This window comes from Neodiprion pinetum, chromosome 1 (genome assembly GCF_021155775.2).
Source record: "Neodiprion pinetum isolate iyNeoPine1 chromosome 1, iyNeoPine1.2, whole genome shotgun sequence".
Classification (NCBI taxonomy): Eukaryota; Metazoa; Arthropoda; class Insecta; order Hymenoptera; family Diprionidae; genus Neodiprion; species Neodiprion pinetum.
The window spans coordinates 1,923,918-1,937,818 of NC_060232.1; the positions used below are offsets into that span (position 1 = coordinate 1,923,918).

Below are 13,901 nucleotides of genomic sequence, written 5' to 3' on the forward strand. Positions count from 1 at the left end.
CGGTTACTAGATAATGTTGAAGGTGTCAGCATTAATGTGTAAAGAAATTGTCGTTAATCAGCGGAATATTTATTGAAAATTTATTGGAAAAATTCTACTTTCATGCTGGAATAGGTGGAAAAAGTCGGGGAATATCAGATTCGAAAAAGCGTACGAACCCTGAACTTGGACAATGACTTACGAATTGGATTTTCCGAAGAAGCGATTCGTTCAGTCGGATCTTCCCACGCGTTGTCCGATTCGCCCGCGGTTGCCCTTCCTGGGAATACGTTAATTAAACTTGTTAGCAATAGTTGAGATTCCGTATTTGTATGGAATGCCGTAGGACGTCCGGTGTATCGCATCGGAGTCGCTTGTCTTCGTTATTATACCGCGTATAACTATTAACAGCGCCGGTATTGCAGTTTGTTTTACTTTGGGTCAACGGTGCATGTGCTTCGTGTAACGTTCCTATATTCTCGTTACACGTCTTTGTTCGCCTCTTCCACGGTTTCAAATTACCACTCGTGTCCATTGCCGTGTGCAGGTACGGAATATGGTCCAACATATACTGCCAAAATCGCAATCTCGTGCGAAGCAAATAAGCCGGATCACGGTTTTCCAGCCTTACCTTATTTCAAACCGTACGACTCGTCCGTTGATTCGAAGTCGGGGTGAAAAATCAGTTTCACAGAATCTTGTCCAACTCCCAACAACGCGCACGAGGTGCCGACGACGTCTTCTCTAATTTAATGTCCATATTTTACATTTTCCTCTAACTTATGGCGCATGTTTAGCGTATCAGCTGGCTCGGTATGTTGACATTTTTGCTCGCGAATTCGGAGGTGGTGTAATGTAACGTCATTCTATATTCCGTCCGTGGTTCTGTGTTCCATGTCTTGGATTAATTTGCATCGTGAATTAGGTGGGTAGTCATTTGAATTCCCTTACTACACCTAAGTAAAGAGTAGGTATAGGTGTATAAATTTCCCGGTTTGTGTTTGTTCAATTTTTTATCTTGACTTCTTTATTTAAAAAAAAAAAGAAAACATTGAAGCGTTGGGGAAATCAAGCCGTCGTATAATGAATTTCGATAATCATCCCAGATTTCATAAAAACGCTCTGAGCGCGGGTTGCCAATAATTATACGTGAGGTAATCATCCCTCGTTCGAAAATTAGATAATCCTCAGTCACACTCGGCAGTCTTAAATTCCCGGACGTCACGTAATTAAAATTAATTACCTTTCGCGAAAAATTATTTCGCATTACGCGTACACCCACTCGTATATTTCTTTTCATTTTCACGCTTTTTACATTCTCACATGGGCGGTTATGCATGTACATTAGGGTGTTTCGGAAAAAAAGTAATTCACGATTTTCCACAGTGGCAGAGAAAATTTGTTTAGGTTAAAGGAAAGATTGTTCTGTGAAAAGATTAGCGTTCTACGTTACGCGGAGGATCGCGCTCATTTCATTTTTCACTTTGGTTTCACATTTTTTGAGAAGAAACAGGTTGTAGCACTTGAATTATTATTTCCTTCCCGAAATTTACATTCAACCGAAAGATCACGACCCATAACCCAACGGCATATCGATATTACGATTGATGCAAGCAATAACGAAAAGAAAATTAAAAAATTTTACTAACGATACTTAATAAATTGAAAACAAAATGTATGAAAATAAAAAATCAATGAGCGCGATCTTCCACGTAACGTAGAACGTTCATCTTTTGACAGAACCTTTCTCTCAACCTAAACAAACTTGTCAAGAGGGTGTCGTGGTGTGAAATCGTGGATTATTTTTTTTTATCTGCGACACCTTAACGTACATGTACATGTGAGTATATCGTACATACATTGTACATACCTGCAGACTCCACTTCGCGGGGCGTCGCGACGAGCAGCGCCAGAATGCAGAAGGTTCGTAATCCGGCGCCGGCTGAATTGGTCCGGTAAATTTTTTCCGACAAGACCGTTGAGCGTTGGGCGATAATCCCTTCGTGGAGCGGGCGGCACATCGAGCCCTACTAATCAAGGGCGCTCAGGACGGAAATTCCCGAACCTGAAGCCCAACGGCTGTACCATTCGCGTAAAATCCAAAAGGAGGGTTCGAGTTAAAAAGCACACAGGCACGCGGGCGGCAGAGAAAGAGCGGAAAAGCTCGCCCGAATTCCCGGTATCGGGTGAAAAATTCCCGACCTGCTCACGACGCTCGGACGATCATCGATATTAAAACGACATCCGATTTCCGACAAGTCGATTTCAGTCCGCGACAGCGTTGCCGATCGGCTCGACCATCCGACCGATTTCATCACGCCTCACGTCACGTGTATTTAATTCCACTGATTGTACGATAAAGCCTCATCGTTATGACGAATCACGGAAATGAAGCAGCCCGAATTATGCGACCTCGCCGTTTCGAAGCTTCGGATTCATCGGATCGAGGCGATTGATTTCTCGCTTTGTTACCGTACGCCTCTGTAATATTTTATCGTTGAATGTTTACGCGCTCGAGGATTAATTAAACTATCGTTATTATAATAACGCGCCGAGATGTCGGAGGGTACAATCCGTGCGATGTGCACGACGTTGACAAAGTTTATCAAGGGCTTTTCCACGAACGTGTTACCATGCTAAATGGTTAAAGGTGCAGGCTTCCACCGACTCTAATGCTCCACTACTCGCAGACGTTACGATTCGAGTGACTGTTGTTCCTAGCTTTTAGCCGTTGAACGGACAAACAACTCCTCTCTCTTCGCCGGTACGGACAGACAGAGCCTTCCACCTTCTCCGGCTATGAGTCCTCGACGTTTCTCGTCGTCCCTCGTTTAAACCAAAGTACATACGCACGCTTTGTACCCACGTGTACCTCAACCTCTGTACAACCCTCGTTTCGACACTACAGGCAAGAGGGTCTGGAGGGATTTCACTTTCACCGTTTGTTCCGAAGACCCTGCGCGATTGCTCTGATACTTCATTTCGTTGCGAACATTCCAGTGTTTGTTGTTACGACAATGGCGGGACTTGGCGCTTGTCTGACATTGCGGTGGGTGACCCATGCCCGCAATCTTTTACACTTAAGCCGAATACCTAATTGTTCGTTATCCAAATACGCGAAAGTTCACCGCCATGCGTGCGATGCTATTATTCGGTCTGCGATATTTATTTTCACATTATACGTCGCGGTGTATCTTCTTTACCGATGTTAATGATCCGCGGCAAGAGAAAGGAACCCGTTACGGTTACGCTTGAAACATTTTCGAGATCTACCGCAATCGTATCATCTGAATCAAGAGACGGTCAAAAGTTTTCAACAATGGATTTAAATGCCCTGCACGACTTTCGTTCTCTGCTCTTTTCGATTGTTTATTCTAATTTTCAAAAACGTCGATCTTATGTAGGTCACAGAAGGCCATTAAAGTTCGTTAAGGTTGGCGTTATTTGAGAATAATGATAAAATGCAAATAACGAAGCTGGATCAGCCGGGGGATGTATTATAGTTATTAGACGTGAAAGTGATGCGAAAATCCCGCGGCTCCGCACACGCATCGGTATTTTGTATCATTCCAAGCTCCCCCTTTTGTTACTCACAAATATAGGTATGTAACGCTTTGTCTCTCTCATCCAGATATTGTCGCACTACGCGGTGTAAGGACTAGATGGTCTTAAGGCCTCGCATTGTTTGTATACCTACCTAGTAACGAATTAGAGCGCCGCGGTGAGATTATTCGCGTTCAAAAATTTAGACGTAAGAGAGCGAAGCAGAAAAATGGAGTAAAGAAATGAGAAAGTAAACGCTCGCAGGGCGGGAGCCGTGAAATGACTCGAGCGCGAGACGGGAAATTGAAATCTCTACCGAGTCAATGAAGAGAAGAAGTTGGCGTAATCTCTTCTTCTCGACACCCGTCGAGGACTCGTTTCAGCTGCTTTTTATCTCGCCTCCGCAATTACGCGACCCGGTTTATGATGGGTATAAAGCCTCGGCAGATGCCCCAAAGATTTTACACATGTTCTACGTGCGGGCGGAAAAAATATACTAATTGCCGTTAATAGAGACGCGCACTAATTGTAAGCTGCGAATAATCGATGCATCGATCAATCGAGTCCGAAAAAATAATCGAACACGACTCGATTGAATCGGTGAAATTAATCGATTAATCGATCATTTCGTATTTCTTTTTAAACAGAGCATACGAAATCAAGATTTCGTAAATTTCGGTATGTAAAGTGTTGATGGCGGAAAAGTTTTTTGATAGTTTATAGTTTCATTCAAACCATTTGTCAATATCAGGCGAAAATATTCATTCATCTTTCATTTGTTATATCAAACTGGTATTTAGTAAGCAAGGCAATGATAATAATTGATAGTTTAATCGCATAAATTGATATTGCGTTGCGTCGTTCATGGGAGCGAGAAAACAAAAACCGATTATGTTTGGTCATTCTTAGCCGTCAAGTCTTCTGTTCAATTTTTCTTTGGATCGATTCACCTGTCACGGTATTGTCTGCGATTTTAACACGAGAAGAATTATATTGATGCGCACAGTGGAAATATTTCGTTGATCCACTTAATTGTAACCGAACGCTGCTGCTCCGTGAATGAATTGATATCAAACTGTTGGAAGGTATAACCGTTGTTACATCGCTCTGTAATAGAAACAATAGGCAGAATATCTGGTACATGTACATGTACGTATGTGTGCGCACAAAGTTCTGAAAGCATTTACTGTTCTCGTCTACAAGGTACGGAGTGACAAACTCAGATTTCAGTTTTCAGTTTCAGTTTCAATCTCACGCGCCTTCTCACCTCGTTTCTTCGTCTGCGGTACTATTCTATCTGCTCGTATGGGACAAGTATAAGCAGTATTCAATTACGCAACGACTAAACGCCTGAAATTATATTTTACGCGAAACACTATCCTCCGACTTTTCTCTTTATATCACGATCGCGCAGAGCTTCTTTCAACGTTGTCTCGAGAAGAGTAAAAATGTAGTACAGGTAACAAAAGACTTGGCAAAATCTCACGTGTTATAATACGAACGCCTTTTCTCCCCGCCTACGTGCATATTCGGTAATACTGAAAACTTGCAGGGGTGAAAGGCATTTGCGAATGCCACTTAAATAGATTGAGTTCTATCTTTCGACGTTGGATATTTGACGTAACGCATCTGTTGCGACAGCAGCTAGTAATAATAGTAATAATATTATTATTAATAATAATAATAATAATAATATGATAACGGAATACGCGTTCACTCGCAGGTAATTGCAAAACTCATTTGCTGATATTAAATATCGAAGGAACAAATCGAGAGAAGCTTTGGCTCGGTCTCAATATCGTTTACCGTGCTACGAAGAGTCGTTAATTTCTGAACAATTATCGTCCAGTGACGATGGAAACTTTGAATTCGTCAAACATGCGCGTGGAAAGCAAAAATCGGCAGAGAAATTTCCACCTGTTGCAACGATGATGAAAATTTATCATACACCTATATATACATCTAGATATATGTATAGACAAATTGTGGAGGCGAATAAAGCAGACAGCGCCTATAGTATACAAAATTATGCGTACGATAAATATCGGTAGACTTTATATCTACACACATGTATATTGCGTATACATTTATATATGCGTAAGTACGTTATAGGTATTCAAAGGTGAAAGATGAGAGATGAAGGGAGAGAGAGAGAAGGCGTCTGGCATTCTGGTGAAATTATTCCGCTGCAGTTTGCATCCGGTTTACCTTCGACCGTGCATTTTCCTCGTACGCTTATAATTTACATTCTGTTGCCCTATTTGCACGGTCGAAATTTATGGAGCGTGCAATTCTAGGCACGCATACCGCGAAGAGGATAATTCCCATTTATCGAGGATACTGGATCAAGGGGTTACTTGGGTTTTTAAGGGCGAAGAAAGAATTGTCGCGGTGATAATCCTGAAAGGGCATATAATATATATGTAATATTTTTTTTGTATTTAGTTTGAAAATAAGTCTGCGGAACGATTGGCGATGAGAAAAAAAAAAATTATACGCATTTTTGGCATTTGCACCGCTATATTTCCTCTAATTTTTTTGGCTTTTTTCAACGTAATAATTCTTTTATTATTTTGAATAAAAATAACAATTTTTTCTGCTTTTCGAAACAGACGTAATCCCGTAACGTTACGACCGGTGGTCGAGGCGTCTTTGCGTAAGGAAATGAATCTGTTTTTCCCGATTTGGCAATTCACCCATTAAACTCTGAATGCTAATTAACATTTGCGGCTAATTAGGTAGAAACTCTCGATGGTCCCGAGTTGTGCAATCGCGAGGGATCTTATTGATGGATCTTTCAATACCTCTGAAATAGCTTTATTATCTGCAGGCTTAGCGGGGTCTGATTATTAAATTAATACCTGGAATGCGACCGGTCACGTTATTTTCCGGTCACATGCCTTCGTTCGTTACACGTTTATTCACACGTCATCGCTGTCAGTTGCCGTCTTCCAGCGTTGCGAAAGCTTTTTGTTTAATTCTCGCTTTACGGCGCGGTTCGTCTTTATGTTTATATCTAGAAATTTTGCAAATCCACAGGGAATCGGCGTCTCGGTGGATTATCCACCGTCCGGCTTACGCTGCGATATTAAATACGCAGGCGGGTGCCAGCCGTCAATTTCATTAGCCGTAGAAACGATACGCGGTAATCTGTGACGTTCGGTAACGATATGTGGCTTCGTGAATTCCTCCCTCACTCTCGGCTGTCGAAACCATATTATATTATACGAAATTGCCGATTGCGTAGAACGGTAATCAATCCACGAAGGGAATCGAGAAGGGGTTGTAATATACCGCGGCTCTTTAATTGCCCACAATTCGTAATCCAAGGGAGAAAATTTCTTTTTCCCCTTATCGTTCTTTCAAACTTTCGAACAGCGATAAGACCCGACGGTTTGATAAAAAAAAGAAAAACAAAAAATGGATAAATAAAAAACAACGATTATAATAACGGCAATAATGAACTGGAAGGGAAAAAATATCGACGAACAGTCAAGATACCCTGCACATATCGACGATAGAGCAAATGTTTGCTGGTTTTTGTTGTTCGCTCGGCTTCGTCATAATCTTAACTGTGAAAAAATAAGTGCGTTAATGTACAGGCGGCGACTTCCCACGGCATATTGGATCGGCTTTATCTTCTTTAAACTGATTCCGATCGGCCTATTATACCACGAGAACTGCGCAATATTCACTATCCGGTGCAAACCTGTCACGTGCGATAATTCGATTGCAAATTGTGCGTGAAGCGGCGGTCCAGCGGCTGGCCTCTTCAAGTGATCGCCTTAATTCACAAAAATTTCACCTTCACCTTGCGAGGGATACTTTCGGACCTTCCTTTTCTTTCTTACCAATCGGTCTACGTTCCGTTGGGAATTGCGCGGCTTTTACATCGCGGAAAAGCTCTTCCCCGTAACGATTTCAGCTCGGTTTCATGAACGCCGCTGGTCACGCATTGCTGAAACTTTTTCCCTCCAACGGTGCGTTGAAGATCGAAAGAGCTGCCCCTCTAACGACCCGAGATATTCATTCGGATCCCTATCATCGGTTGCGAAAAACGCAACGATCGGTATTTCATCCCTCCGCAGGGGATTCAAACTGGTCGAAGGGTTTCTTGGGAAAAATTATATAATGTACACGTATCGTAACAATGGTGTAATTAATTTGAGGAAATTCGCGGTGTCTCAAGGGAGGGTAAAGGGCTGCTAGAATCAATTATACATACGTGGCAATCCGTGACGTTACGATCAAAAGTCTACGTCGATGTCTCGGATTGGCTTTATAATTTTTTGTAGGAAATTATATGGTGAAAAACGCAATCCCAATTTTTTCAGAATTTTTTCACCCAGCGTGTCGGACGTATGATTTAAAAACTTGATGCAAAAGCCCCCATTTTCGAAAATCGGAAAAAATTCTGAAAATTTTTATGAAATAGTCATGTACTTTCATAAAAAAAAAATTATAAAGCCAATCTAAGATATTGACGTAGGATCCTGATCGAAATATCATGGAATGTCCCACATATTCCGCATCGAATTAACCGCGAATTGTTATTTTTTATTTATTTTTTTTTAATAAAAGACTCGTGTTATCAGTGTTATTATTGTTGTTATTTTTATCAGATTCGTGCACGTTTTATTCGGCAACTAATTCGACTGAATGTAACCTCGTGCTTTCAATGATTTTCTAACATTATCCTCAATTACTCGAAATTGTTACGATTTCGAGCATCAATCCGTCGCTCTTTTCAAGTAACGCGCTTCAATCACATCCAATTTTATCGCCGATTGACCGGCTGAGACTTTTTCGAAGACGGGGAAATCGACGCGTAAGCGATTCGTGATTGCGAACATTTATATAAACCCGCGTTGTGGAAAAAATAGATCTAAGATTACTCGTACACGATGAAACAAGAATTGAATGAAAAAATATAATAAAAATTTTAGACTTATGTGTCACTGCTTTGAAAACACAGGTTATAAGGTGTAACATGTAAATTAAATTTTACCCTTAATCCCTTATTGCACACCACACGTGGAGCTGTAAAAAGTAAATAATAATGAAATTTTTATTCTCTCAAGGCAAGCTTTTGTTCCCTAAGCGAAATTCTTATAACAACAGTTTACTCGCTGGGGTAATAAAAGGGATTGTATATTTTTACTCTCAACACCCCTGACAACCTTATGAAAATTAGGGAACGTTTTGTTATATTAAAGGTTTATACACTGAGATTTACACACGTGCCTGAAAAGGGCATCGCGAATTTATGAGGGAGATAATCTAAATCTACGTACCGTTCGTCGTTTTACGCAGTCACCGTGTGACTTAATAATTATTTCGCGCACCTGTGTCGCGTGATTTCATCAATTTTGTTCATCTCAGACCCCATTCATCCACCTTCCTTCAATTCATTGGAACTGAGCTTTTTTTCTTGTAATTAATACAAATGAACGAGACAAAGATTTTTATTTTTTTATACCCTGTTACGCGTCATGACTCGAAACATTTTCGTTCTACTTACATATTCATTTTTTTCACCTGCCATATCTGTACCGTTCAATCGGTTTGTCCGTATATATTATACACATATAAGAGAATGATTATAACCTGTTGTGACTGCCGGCTAAAAGCTCTCCGTTTTTTTTTCTTTTTTTTTATATTTTTTTCTCTTTTATTAATTCGTACTCGTGTCCGGTTAGTTTTTTCAGACATATTTCTTCCGCGTTTTCAAACACAGCGGAACGTATTTCACGCAACATGTCAACAGTTCATACCTGCTTCGCTTTTAGCGTATGAAAATATCTCTTTTATTTTTTATAGCGGACGATTTTTGTTGAGAAAAATTTTTATTCAGGAATTTTGACCTTATTACCAGACAGAAAATTTGACGTCTACAGATGGCGAGATTTGGAGGATAATTTAATATCGTACCGAGTTCGGTTTCGGTCGGATCTTGATTTTTAAAATCGCCCTTCGCACGAGCCTCGGACGAGATGAGAGTGGAAATGAGGGAAAGTCGCGTCACTCTCTCTAATCGCAGAAACGTGCGGCTCTCAACTCGCATGCAGTGTAGCAAAACGATCATTGGTCGCTGCACCTCCGGTTCTTCGTTCCCATCCCTGCGGATGGAAAATGATTTTAACGTACAACTTCGGCAGCGTTACTTCAACGGACGTTTCACTCAAATGTGAGAACGTAACGCGGTAAAACGTAGAGAACTTTTCACACTGTTCGCGACAAATCATCGTTAACGACTGAAATTGAATTGCCCTAGTTTCTACAGAGTGGTTTCACGTCGGCGACAAGATCTTCTACTCGCGTTACAAAGACCGCGTTCGTTATCGCTTTTTAGGAAACTTATCGTAGGTATAATACCCACATTCGCTGTAGGGATGAACAAAGCGTTTCGAAGAAATTTGGCATTTCGGATTTTCTATACGATAGTGTTTTTTTTCTTTTTTTTTGATCGTTCACAGAAACGGGACTGGTTTTTTTACAACTTTTAAGCCCAGAGTTATTATCTCGAGGAGATTGGTGGGCCAAAAATCGATACTTTTTCTTACTTTTGTTACGAGATGGTTGCACGATGAAACTGTGTATACAAACATAGATATAAAATAGACTAGAATTATAAACAAAAGTTTCATCGATCGGTGCTTCGTTTCAAATTTCTTCAAAACGGTTAAAAGTCCAGGAGATTTGTTAGATTTTATTTCAATTTCATCGGAAGACTATTTTCTCAAAATTTACCAAACACTTCTTTTCATCGTTTTGGCATCGTTAAATATTCAATTTCACAACATCGCACCGATAAAGATCATTATCAAAAAGCGGCAATATCGAATCGACTACTGAGAAAAAAAAAAAGAAAACGAAAATCTGTTCGAGCAACTTTTTAGAAGATAGTCTTTAGAGTAAAATGTGCCACTGCAGAATGAAAGCGAACGAATCTTCGATGCTTTTATCCCTGTGTATAAAGATTTTCTTCACACTTCCAGTATCTTCCGTATATTTATTTTTACAAAAATATCCGAGCTCACGAATATAGTAATTTGTCAATTACCAAACGTAGGAAAAACTCGGTATAAAATTAATTATAAAACGTGTTTATTTCGGCCAACCAACCTACTCGAGTACAGATCGAAACGATCTGCTAATGAAAACCACGCGACGATTGATTGGCGCGGAAGAATTGGATCACAATTAGAGGTATAAACGGTTCGACTCGAGGTGGTGGAGGAAGAGGGAGAGAGAGAATGAAAATAAAAATGATAGATCGTAAAAGCGTTTAAATCTGTCGGAGCGACGTTGCAGAGTCTCGACTCTCTTGTTCCGAGTTAAACCGGAGGCGAGGCCCGAGGGTGAAGAAAGTGTACTTTGTTAGTAATAGAATTTGTTTGCGAAACCGCCCTGACACGACGTCTTGCCGGCAGCTTTTCTCCGCACATCTCGCTATGCCGGATGATGCGTGGAATTCTTCTTCAAGCTGTCTGTGATAATTTACAAATACGGGAATAACTTTGTTATCTTTCCGATTAATTATTCAGAAGTTATAATTTGCTTCAATTCCTTTTTTGCATCGTTCGATCTAGCTGCTGCAGGGATTGCAAATTCGAAGAGTGAATTTCTCGACGATCGACGTCGTGGCCGTCAGGCTCTATTTTCAAACCCCGGAAATTAATCGAGCACGGAGTCATACTTATTTTTGCCAATTGCGAATGCAATCTCTATACTAGAGTGCTTTGAACTTGGCTACCTGTGATTTCATCCCCCATTGCATTTCGCCGTTAATCGTTTTTGACGTTCGTTACAGCTTCACTTGGATCAGTTTTAGTTTCTTGTTTGGGTGTTTTTTTTGACAACATATTTGTGACGGGGTTGAAGGTGCGGAAGCACCTGATTCCGAATTATTCGGTGGCGAAACTTGAAATAAGGATATAGAAGTTTTCCGACCGAGCAGAGTTCCGGAAAATAAAATTTCGATAGAGTAAAATTATGAAAATTGAAATATACTCACACAGCGTAGTTTACTCGACGGGAGGGTGTAAAAAATTAGAACGACCGAACGTAAAAGTATCGAACATCTAAAACAAAGAATGCTCAAAGTGGTGAATTTTCACCAAGTCAGAAATTCTCAGAACTGTAAATCTTCGATCATTCGGTATTTCGATGTTTCAGATTGTTAAGTTTTTTCATTTTCGCACTTTTGGAACTTTGACTTGTCCGAGTTACTCCCTTTTGGCATTTTGGAACTTTGCACTTTCCGAACTTTGAGTATCGGGCTTCGGACCATTAGAAATTTTAATATTTCGTCAAAGTTTGATTCCTTTACTCGAAGTTTTGCCCTCAAAAAATTCAGAATATGGCGCTTTTGAAAGATTTCAAATTCAGCGCTAACGGAGAAGTGAGTTTGCAAGAGGGATAATTCCCACTTTCTTCGCCGATGGTGTTTCTTTTTCCCCCCTGCCCGTATAACGCATTAAATTTGCTTTCCGAGTACCCGAAGAAATGTCAAAAAATTCTCGCGCTGCGCAATGTCTCTTACAGTATAAGTTATAGTAGTTAGTAACTAATGGTGGGAGATTACGGTAAATGAGAAAAATAAATCTACCATGATTTGAAACCTGCAACGCTGACCTCAAATGCGCATTATATTATATAATATCGATGACGGTAATTAACGCGGAAAATTTTGTAAATCAGATTAGCCGCGGAGGCTCGTTGAGCCGATCAAAAGCGCACGCCTCGTGCATCCGACGATTATTGCACAAGCGATTTTATAAAGCCCCCCGTTCTTGTTATAATTCATCGATTTCACCACCCTGCCGGAAATTTATTCAAAATATGTACCTAGGTTTAGCTGAGCTGACAAATCCAATGCCAAGAAACGAGCTATAGACCTCAGTCGGAACTATTCACCCTGCATTGTCTGACTTTTCTCGCCTTGCATCGTTAAATTCAGTCCCCGCAAACGTGTCAAACCTGACCAACAATGGAGTGGATGGATGCCATCCGTGACCTGTAATTTCGCTGTGAAATTCCGCAGTGTTCATGATCAATGTGAATCCATGTAACGCGTTCGATCACTCAATTTTTGTTACCGAAATTCGCGTTTCAGCTAATTCTGAATAAAAGTTTTTAAACACTTGATTCAATTTGCTGTTTGAATATTGGCATTCAAGATTTCTGCATCCGTGAATATTAATTACTTTGGCAAAGTTGTACCGCAGCTTTCCTTCCGCATTCGATTAACTAGGGGTTGTATTTTTGCGCTTGTCTTTTTATTCTTCTCATCTAAGACTGACGCAGTCTGTGTTTTTTTTTTTCCGATACTGGTAATTCAGCAAACAGATTCTCGACGATCATTATTGAAAGTAGAGAAAGACGGAACTTTTTTTATATCTCATTTGATCCTCTTATAGTGGCTGTGTTGCGATTTTTATATTAATCATTCCGGTTCTTGAAAGAACTTTAACGAGTCCTTTTACCTTGAAAAAATTACACTTTCACGCGACCGCGTTCAACACGGAATTAAACACTAAATTATACATCAAAAGTCGGTGTATTTGTAATTTAGTATAAAACGCTCTTTTTATCCGTATTGAAAAAAGAAATTTCATCACTCAGTGTTAGACATAATCGAACGATTAATACCCACGTAAAAGTCGCATGAAACTTTACTCGCGTTCGGAAGCTAGAACGGCTTGCCAAAGCTCGTTATTTTTCGGATGAAAAAATTATCTCGTACGTGTTTGAGATAGGTCAAATATTCTTTGTATACATTGTATTTTTGGCGATTGTAACCAGCTTCGGTAATAAATCTACCCATGCGCACATACAACGTTGATAATATTTATCGCCGAGGTAATTGCGGGCGATCGAGTCATAATTTTCCAACTTATACGGAAATATAATAGAGTGTTTCAGAAAAAAATAATTGACGATTTTCTACCATTGAACCTCCTAAAAAGTTTGTTTAGGTTAAAAGAAAGATTGTTCCGTGGAAGATCGCGTTCGTTTGATTTTTCAATTTCTTTTCACATTTTTTTCAATTTGAGAAGAAACAAGTCGTAGCACTTGGATTATTATTTCTTTCTCTGACATTTATATTCAATCGAAAGATCACGATCCATGACCCAACGATATATCAACCGGGAATCTTACGTTCCTAAATTAAAAAAAAGTTCACACTGAATTATAACTATTTTATGAGACTGAATTAATAATGGAAAGGTCGTCAGACAGGCTTCTCAAACATCAACTGGAGGCTTGATATTACAACCGTGGTTCTTCTCTGTGACGTAAATTGATGTTACGACTGATGTAAGGAATAAAAAAAATTTTTTTTTATCAACGATACTTCATAAATAAAAAAAATA

At 39.9% G+C, this 13,901-nt stretch overlaps 1 protein-coding gene across 1 annotated transcript in view; it reads right to left on the reverse strand.

Moving 5' to 3' along the window:
- Positions 1-13,901, reverse strand: part of LOC124224972 (phospholipase A2 A2-actitoxin-Ucs2a) — a 33,232-nt gene that overhangs the window by 5,425 nt on the left and 13,906 nt on the right. The gene's annotated exons all lie outside the window — the stretch shown is intronic.